The 9,687-nt window shown below is 39.8% G+C and overlaps 1 protein-coding gene across 4 annotated transcripts in view; it reads right to left on the reverse strand.

Moving 5' to 3' along the window:
* The window catches only part of RB1 (RB transcriptional corepressor 1), a 189,450-nt gene that overhangs the window by 175,405 nt on the left and 4,358 nt on the right, over positions 1-9,687 (reverse strand). The window lies entirely within an intron of this gene.

A 9,687-nucleotide genomic window follows, 5' to 3' on the forward strand; every position in this document is an offset into this window, starting at 1 on the left:
TGATGTATTTAAACTTATTTAAATAAAAATTGTTTGCAGAAAAAAAAAAAAGAAGAATAGTGTCTGGGATCTTAAACGCTTGACTTAAAACAAACAGCCATCTAAAGGAGGTATCAGCCAAATCCACACGGAAGGCGCATGCCAGCCTCTGTAATCCAAGGCATGTTAAAAATGCATGACGAGAAGAGGGCATTCTATTAGAGCTTAATTTCTGAGCTCCTAGTTCACGAAAGGTTTGGCTGACTATGAAAGTCTAAAATCCCTTTGAAGAAGCCCCATGTAGATGAAACCTCTGTAGAATTCCCTCTGGCCCTTGAGCACCGATGTGAGCAGTCTTGCCCTCAGATAGAGCGCATTGGAAAGCAGATTAGCTTCACCCGCTGACTAGCGTGGGGGAGGAGGGTGGCGCGGATCCAGATTATGAGTTTACCTGGGTGTGTCCTTGGTGGAGATCACCGTACTGGGACGGTGTGTGGTGTGGGTGTGTGGTGGGTGGGGCGCATGCCACCTAGTTATGAGTCATGCCCTGACTGCCAGAGGGAAGCCCCAGGACAAATATTGCAAATTCCTCTGTTTTACCTAATCGTGGCCACCATCCAACTCCAGGAGCCCCACCAGTAGCTATATTGTATATCATCTGCCACCAGCCATGTTGATGTGACAGTTTTCTCTGACCTCCCAGGTTCTTTTTAAAGATAGGCGCTACGGCAAACCCTTGGGCAGCATTAGGACCCCCTGCTAATGGTCTCCCTCACTGGAATGAGGTCTCTGAAGTTTTCCCACCTATGCCCTGTTCCAGAAGACTTATTAAGTGTTCTATTAAAAGAAAGGGAAAAAGAGAAGAGATTGATGAGACCCCCAAGAATGTGGCCTTGAGTCACCCGTCAGATCTGGAACTGAACTAACTCCCGTAGTAGAATAATCAACCATTCAAGATGTAAGGGCAGCAGTCACCCAGGGGCAAAGGTCAATGGGTTAGAAAAGGAGGAAGAATGAAAATGGAAACGCAGAGAGGAAGTGGGATGAATGACAGTACATTGAGGAGATTGCAATGTATGAGAGGAGACAAAATATGTATGAATTGTTGAGTGTAACACCGAGGATCTGTTTTATAAACCTTCACCTAATTATCAATAAAATGCTTTTAAAAACATGTAATGGTTGGAATTTGTCTTATATGGAAGTTAGGATTCACATGAACATATAAAAGTAGGATTTACACATGCCCTTCTCATACAGGACTAATTCCACATTTATGCTAATTCACAATAATGTGCTTGTTTTCAACCTCATCTAGCAAATCTGATCCCTTTGTCAAATACAATGAAACGAAGTAGTTCTCCACCTTTCAGTTGCTTACGCCCCACAGTGGCATATGGTACCATCAAGACCTGCACACGGTCCAGAAAGATAATTAGAAAACGAGTAACGAATGTACATGGCCATCTTCGGAAAGATATTCTGTAAGCGATAATAACATCAGAAGCCTGTGCACTGATTGTTGCTCTACATACAGGACAGCACTGGAGACACAGAGACTGATTTTTAAGGTTCAGTTTATCCGTGAAGGAAGCAGATGAACCATAGACCAAATGGTAAGAAACTGGATACTAAGCACATCATCTGGCTGCTTCAAAACATTGTCCCAAGAGCTTGTGTTGAATGAGCTGTTTCCTGCCCTTTATTTCCAACCTCTCTGTTTGCACATGTTCCCAACCTCTATGTTTCCAATCTCTATGTGATGAACGATTTTGCTTCGCTTTCCCCTAATGAGTTTTACATAGTTTACTTTCTATATGCAAGTATTTCTATATTTTTGAAAAGAGTGCGATCAGTAATATTATAAACAGGCTTATTCTGTTTCTATTCGAATTAAAGATTAAGTACTTATGACAGGCACATTATTTAAACTTATTTATGGAAGGTTATATGAAAACACGGAAACTCTAGGAAAAAAATAAAATCCTAGCCTTATTTAAAATGTGTTTTCTCTCATGGTCTGAAATCCCTCTTGGTAGCCTGGTCCTCAGATTTCTATCATAGTCAAAAAGCCTTCTTGACACATGCTTTACAACTCTATGACGTGCTTCTAAATCTGGTCAGCACAGTGTCCACCCTATAGCTAATGAAAAACTTGTAATTTAAGCATTTCCTTCTGTTCCTAGTGAGAAATCTTCTCAAAACAAGTTAACCTCACACAAGGGCTCTGTACAATTGAAGATCAGTGATGCTGAGTTCAAATTATTTCTTCACAGTAAAGAAGCTGTATGATCTGAGAAAATTCTTTTAATCTGCTGGAGCTCTGGAAATCGAATGGAAATCTTCCAGTAAATTATCTGAGATAATTTCCAGTTTTAAAATTGTATACTTCTTTGAGTTGATGCATGTGATTAAATATTAGAATGAATGACATAATGTGTGGATTTTTATGTAATCCTTGGTTTTTGTCCCTTTTCTAATCTCTTTTCTACAACAGCTCCACGAAAACATCACCAATACACATCAAGCAGAACAAGGAAAAGAGTTCCAAAAATTTTCATCTCAAAAGAGGGAGAATTTTATCTACTTTTTTTTTCCTCAGTTGCCTGAATGAATTTGCCTGGGTAAATATATAAAGTGGAATATCTCAAACATTTAAAACAACTATGTTTTTTCCACACTCATCTAATCAAGTACCAATTTGAATAGAATTGTTTTAGTTTACATTGGTACCACCAAATTCAAGAAATCAATAAATGTTAGGACTTTAGACTTCAAGCTTAAAAAATTACAGAAGTTCTGCATCTTTTCTCAGTTATAAAATGGGAATATAGCATCTCCATGACAAGACCATTGTGAAGAGGGGTGACAAAATGGAAAAGTAACTACTGCTACACAGCAAGTGCTCAGAGTGTTGTATTTTCTCCCTCACCCTCATCCTTTTGTACCAGAATATCACACACACACACACACACACACACACACACACACACACACACACGCGTTTTTTGTTGTTAGGTACCATCCAGTTGGGACCAAATCATAGAGGCACTATACACAGCAGAAGGAAACACTGCCATGTGAGACGAAGACAATACCACACTTACGTGTAAGGGGCATTCTGGTTGTACTTCTACGGAGACAGATTTGCTTCTTCTGGCAGGCCATGGTACTTCCAGCACCATAATTCAAATACATTCATTATTCGGCAGTCTTCCTTATTCAACATCCAACTTTCACATGCTTACGAGGCCATTGAAAATACCATGGTTCGGGTCAGACCCGCCTTAATCCTCATAGTGATATCCTTGCCTTCAACACTTTAAATTAGAAGTCTTGTGCAGATTTGCCCAATGCAATGTGTCCTTTGATCTCTTGATTGCTACTTCAACTAGCATTGATTGTGGATCCAAACAAGATGAAATGCTTTACAAATTCCATCCTTTCTCCAATTACCATGATGTTATCTGTTGGTCTAGTTGGGAGGATTGTTTTCTTAGGTTGAATTTTACATTGTATTACAATCCGTAATGAAAATTACAGACCTTGAGTTTTCTAGGCAAGTGCTTCAAATCCTTCATATAGTTGTGTCACTCGCATATCTCAGGTTGTTAATAGATCTTTCTCCAAGAAGGCCTTATTCTTCTTCATATAATTCAACTTCTCAGATTATTTGCACAGTATAAAAATTGAATAAGTATGGTGAAAGAATGCAATCCTGATAGGCACCTTTCCTAATGTTAATCCACTCAGCGTTATCTTATTCTGTTAGAATGATGGCCTCTTGTCCATATATAGGTTGTACACGAGTACAAGGAAATGTTCTGAAATTCCCATTCTTTTCAATGCCATCCATAGTTTGTTATTAGCCACACAGTTGAACGCCTTTGCATAGTCAATGTAACATGTAAATATCCTCCTATTATCTTCTCCTCTATCCAAGACCCATCTGACTTCAGCAGTGATGTGCCTTGTTCCTTGCCCTCTGCTGAATCCTGCTTGAATTTCTGGCAGGTCCCTGCCCATTTGTGCTGCAACTGTTGTTGAATATCGTGAGCAAAATTTTACTTGCATATTATATGAATGATATTGTTTGATATTTTCTGCATCTGACTAGGCATCCCCAACACTTGTTAACCAAAGGATTTGGAATATTGTAAATAAGGGTTAAAATAAGAATCATGCATTGCGACTGAATGATAACCTTACTTAAATCTCTCTCTTTTAAATCTATTTATTTTAGTTTCATCAGTGTTGGTGGAATTATGCACAGCAGACTCAATTCACATCAATTCAAAAAGTCCAAGACGACAGGTTGGTGGAAGTTGCAGGATTAATCAACCAAATAAAAAATCCAACACTAGTCATCATTGAATTACATGGGACTACACTTAATGTTAATTTTCTTCTTTATCACATTCTGTATGTTCTAATTAACTCTATAATTAGCATATTACATTCATAATTAAGATTATGTAAATAAAATTATATGAGCCTCCCTGAATACATTTATCAAGGCGAAAATCAGATTCTATTGATGTGATACAATAGGGGAATACAGCATAACCAATGATTTAGTCTGGCCCCAGACAGAATAATTCTGATTCCTACCTTCAGATTTCATTATCAGTTTACACAAGATACAAAGGTAAAAGAACATGTTAAGTGACACTACTGGGGCTCAGTCAGGCCTGGTGATATGCTTTTTTAAGATCACATCCTTGAAAGCCTGAAGGAGGGATTCTACTCTACCTGAAGCAGCAATCGACTCAATAGCAGCTAACAGCGATAACAAGAGGATTATGGTCAGAAAAATGAAAGAACAACAAGCGCTGATGAAATGATGGTGAAATCGAAACCCCTTCTGTTAGAGGTGGAACTGTAAATGGGTGCAGCCGCTGTGGAAAAGAGTCTGGGGCTCCTCACAAAGTTAAACACGGAATGATCGCATGCCGCAGCAATTCCACGCCTATGTACATACACAAAAGACTTCAAAGCAGCAACACAGCTTTTGTACATTAATAGTCATTGTAGCATGATTCACAATAGCCAAAGGAAAAATAGAATGTACCTCAACAGAAGAATGGATAAGGAAGTGGTGGTGTGTATATACAGTGGAATATTCTTAGCTTTTGTGAGGTACAGGAGCCCTAGTAGCTGAGTGGGTTATATATTCAGAGGAAGACTGTGGTTTGAATCCACCAGCTGCTCCGAAGGAGGAAAAGGAGCCTGTCTGGTTATGTAATGATTGAAAGTCTCAAAAACCCAAAGGTACACTTCCATTCTGTCCTATATGAGTTGGAATTGACCCGATGCCAGTGGGCTTACAAAGGGAAATTGATGAACCTTGAAAATATTACCCTAAATGAAACATGCCAGTCACAAAGGATAAATATTCTATGATTCCATTTATATGAAATAGGCAAATGTATAGACACCAAAGTTATTCATGGTTACCAGGGTGGGAGCCAGAGGGATGAGGAAGCTATTGCCTGGGGGTACTGAATATCTGTCCAGGGTGATGGGAAAATTGGGAACTAGATCAGAGTGATGGTTGCACAATATAATGGCTGTGATAAATGTTACTAAACTGAACACCTAAGAAATGTTGAAACAGCAAATATTTTACTACATATTTGGATATTGAAATTTTTATAAGGAAAGTGAATGGTCCAGGGGTAACAATTCCTGTTCTGTCCTTTCTCTCTCTCTCTGCTGTCTGTGTTCTTTACCTTGGTCACAAACAAAGGCACTATATAACCTATACAGGTACGAGGGACTGAGTCAGTGGACAGCACAGAAAACTATGTCTCAAAGTCATTGTGAGATCTGGAATCTTTAGTAGCTGTTCCAGGAAGACCAAGGATACTGGGTAATGCATACTGGATAGGGCGCTTCCATTTTTCTGGCTAAGGATTGCCTCTGGGAGATGACAAGTTCACCAGAGACCATGTTATCGTAATCTTATCCTTTTAAGTGAAATGGACTGACATGGTCAATACTGTGCTGAGAATGTTTCGGCCTCCGATTTTCATGGGCCTTTAAAAAAAAAATTCTGTTTTATGACCTTTCTGTGACTTCTTGTCTGAACTGATTTGTGGTCGCTCAGAAATGAGGCTCCCCATTTTTGGACAACTCCCTTGTGCTTGGAGTTGAGCTGTATGAGAAATATTTAATTTAACAAAACCGTTCACAGAATCCTAATGCTCACTTTTTTTTTTCCCCCACATGAAATTTTGCCTTTAGATTCCACTGTTAGGTCTATCTGGCTGCTTCACAAGCTGATTATTTTGCTTTCTGTATTTATTATTTCTCACCAGAACTTCGTGGATGGAAAACCAAGTTCTTGCAAGAGCCCTAGTACTTATCTTCTTGACCAGACTATTTGTGCATGTGGGGGAGAGAAATATGATATGCAGGATTCACAACCCTCCCAGGCATGAGGCCCCCTGTTGTTTCCAAATGGAGCTGAGAAATCCCTTATCATCATTTGACATGATGACAAACTCGAATTGTTGATATCAAAATGAGATAATCTAGAGAACTGTTGGATTACTCAACATTCATCCCATGAAAGTAACGTAATTTAGATAGAAAGATCTAAAACTGCTTAGAGATAGCTCAATTCTGACTCATAGTTACCCTACAGGACTGGGCAGAATTGCTCCTTAAGGATTTTGAAACTGTAAACCTTTAAGGGAACAAACAGCCTCATCTTTCTCTCCAAGAGTGACTGGTGGATTTGAAATGTTGATCTGGCAGTTAGCAGTAGACAGAAATGGAAACTCCTTTAGGGAAGAGCTTCCTACTTTCACTATGCGCTTTCGCTGACCACCAAGAAGAAGTTGGTTGACTTTTCTAAGTCACTTAGTAGAAAATATTTAATAGGCTTAAAAAAAACATCAGACACATAACAAAAACATATTGCTGAGACCGAGGAGGGCTGCAGCAGAGACCCAAAGCCCATCTGTAGACAATGGAACAATCTCCCTGCAGAGGGGCCACAGGGAAGGGATGAGTCAACCAAGGTGCAGTAAAGCATTCATGAAACACACTATATTCCTCTGGTGCCTTGAGGCATCCTCACCCCCCACTACCATGGCCCCAGTGCGGGTTCTCCATTCCGACTAGACCGGAAAATACACACAGGTATAGATAGATAAGAGATGGGAGCTCAGGACACACAGAATCCAGGAACAGAAGTGGGAATAGTGATACCAGAAGGGTAGGGGGATGAAGGGGAGAGGAAGGGAGAAAGGGGGACCGATCACAAAGATCGACACATAACCATATACCCCTCTCCAGGGGGAAGAGCAACAGAAAACATAGGGGAAGGGAGACAGCAGTCGGTGTGAGAGATGAAAATAATAACAATGTACAATCTATCAAGGGGTTAAGAAGGTGGCGGGGGAAGGGATCAGGTATAAGGCATCATCAGAACAAAAAATCTTACCATAGTGAATGATGGGGGGAGTGTGGAGTGGAGATCCAAAGCCCATTAGTAGGCCACTGGAGATCCCCTTGCAGAGGGGTCTCGGGGAGGAGATGAGCCATTCAGGGTGCTATGTAACAACGATGAGAAATACAACTTTCCTCTAGTTCCTAAATGTTTCCTCCCCGCTCCCACTACCATGACTCGAATTCGACCTTACAAGTCTGGCTAGACCAGAGGATGTACACTGGTACAGATAGGAACTGAAAATACAGGGAATCCAGGACAGATGAGCCCTACAGGACCAGTGGTGTGAGTGGCGAAACAGGGAGGGTACAGGGAGAATGGGTAGGAAAGAGGGAACCGATTACAAGGAACTGTGTGTGACCTCCTCCCTGGGGGACAGACAACCGAAAAGTGGGTGAAGGAAGATGTCGGACAGGGCAAGATATGACAAAATATCAATTTATAAACTATCAAGGGCTCATGAGGGAGGGGGGAGCGGGGAGGGAGGGGAAAAATGAGGACTTAATGTCGGGGGTTTAAGTGGAGAGGAAATGTTTTGAGAATGATGTGCAAATGCGCTTTACACAATTGATGTGTGTATGGATTGTGATAACAGTTGTATGAGCCCCTAATAAAATGTTTTAAAAATAATAATAATAAAATAAAATTTAAAAGGAAAAAAAAAAAAAGAAGGTGGCGGGGGATGGGTGGGGAACAGGAGCTGATACCAAGGGCTCAATAGACAGGAAATGCCTAGAAAAGAATGAAGATAACATATGTACCTAATCGCCTGATGCAAGCAATGTATGGATTGTGACAAGCGTTTTAAGAGTCCCCAATAAAATGATCTTTTAATTTTAAAAAAAAATAGATCCACTGTTAGGAGATTTTGAAGCCAGTACTTAATAACATTGTTTGTTAGACTGAATGAGTAAGAAAGGCTCTAGTTTCCATAGTGTCTCTGTATCCTTTGAACCCACTCCAGTCTGAAAACATACTTGTTAATGACAACCAGGACCTTTCTCAGAATGCTATTACCACTCTACGCGGCCTTGAGAATCACTCTGAAGTTTCAGATATTCTTGGTCATTACCTACTCCCCAATGTGATTCAGCAACATCCCATTCGAGAATTTCTTCCTCTATTAGAAGTATTTGAACTTTAGAGGCCATAGATCGTCTTTTACCCTTGCTGTCAAAACAGCAATGCCCAGCGCACTTTCTTAGAATGGAAAGTCAACTTTTCTTAAATCTAAACGATATGGGAGCTTGCAGCTCAATGATCATTCCAACTCCCAAGTAAAATTCTGAAATTAAAAGGGAAGAAAAAAATGACAAAGGTAGGTTCACTTGGGTTTGATATTAGCAGCCACTGGAGTCTATACAATGATGCCAGTATTTAAAAACAAAATTATACAGAATATAATAGTGTATGTTACATTATTGGTCATCGTTTTGGTTGCTCCTATCTTCTTGCTATTGTGAATACTGTTGTGACAAATGTGGGTGTGCACATATCTGCTCGTGTTTTACTCTTCCTTTCTTTTTTTTCCCTTGACATTTTTATTGTTCTTGACATTTTTTCCCTTTTTTAAAAATGTAATCATTTGATTGGGGCTCATACAATTAATCACAATACATAGATCAATTGTGTAAAGCACACTTATACATTTGTTGCCCTCATCATACTGGAAAGAGAGTTTGCTGGGTCAGATGGTACTTACATTCTCATTTGTTTGAAGTAGCACCATACTGCTTTCTTCAGTGATTGTGCTGCCCTATAGTCCTGCCAGCAGTGTATAAGGGTCCCATCCCTCCACGTCCTCTCCAGCATTTGTTATTTGTGGTTTTTGTTGTTTTTTTTTTAACTTTAGTTTCAGTGCCAGTGTGGGGTGGCATCTTGATTTTGTTTTGATTTGCACCTTTTTAATGACTAGTGGTTGGCCACCTGGATATCATCTTTGGTACTGTCTATTCATGCATTCTGCTTATCTTTAATTTGATTATTGATCTTTTTTCATATTGAGATGTTGCAGATTTCCATGAACTTTTCTTATAGATTAGCCCTTTATATATTCCCCCACATCTGTGAGTTACTTTTATACTTTTCTGATGAAGTCTTTTGATGCACACATGAAAGAAGCACACAAGCCTGTGTGATCACGAGGTACCAAAGGGATGTTATCAGACATCAGAGGACAAAAAATCATATCATTGTGTGCTCACCTCCATGATACGATCGCTGAAGACAAATGGGTGCATAAGCAAATG

This window comes from Echinops telfairi, unplaced genomic scaffold (genome assembly GCF_000313985.2).
Source record: "Echinops telfairi isolate 266 unplaced genomic scaffold, ASM31398v2 ScPeMD7_24;HRSCAF=84, whole genome shotgun sequence".
NCBI lineage: Eukaryota > Metazoa > Chordata > Mammalia > Afrosoricida > Tenrecidae > Echinops > Echinops telfairi.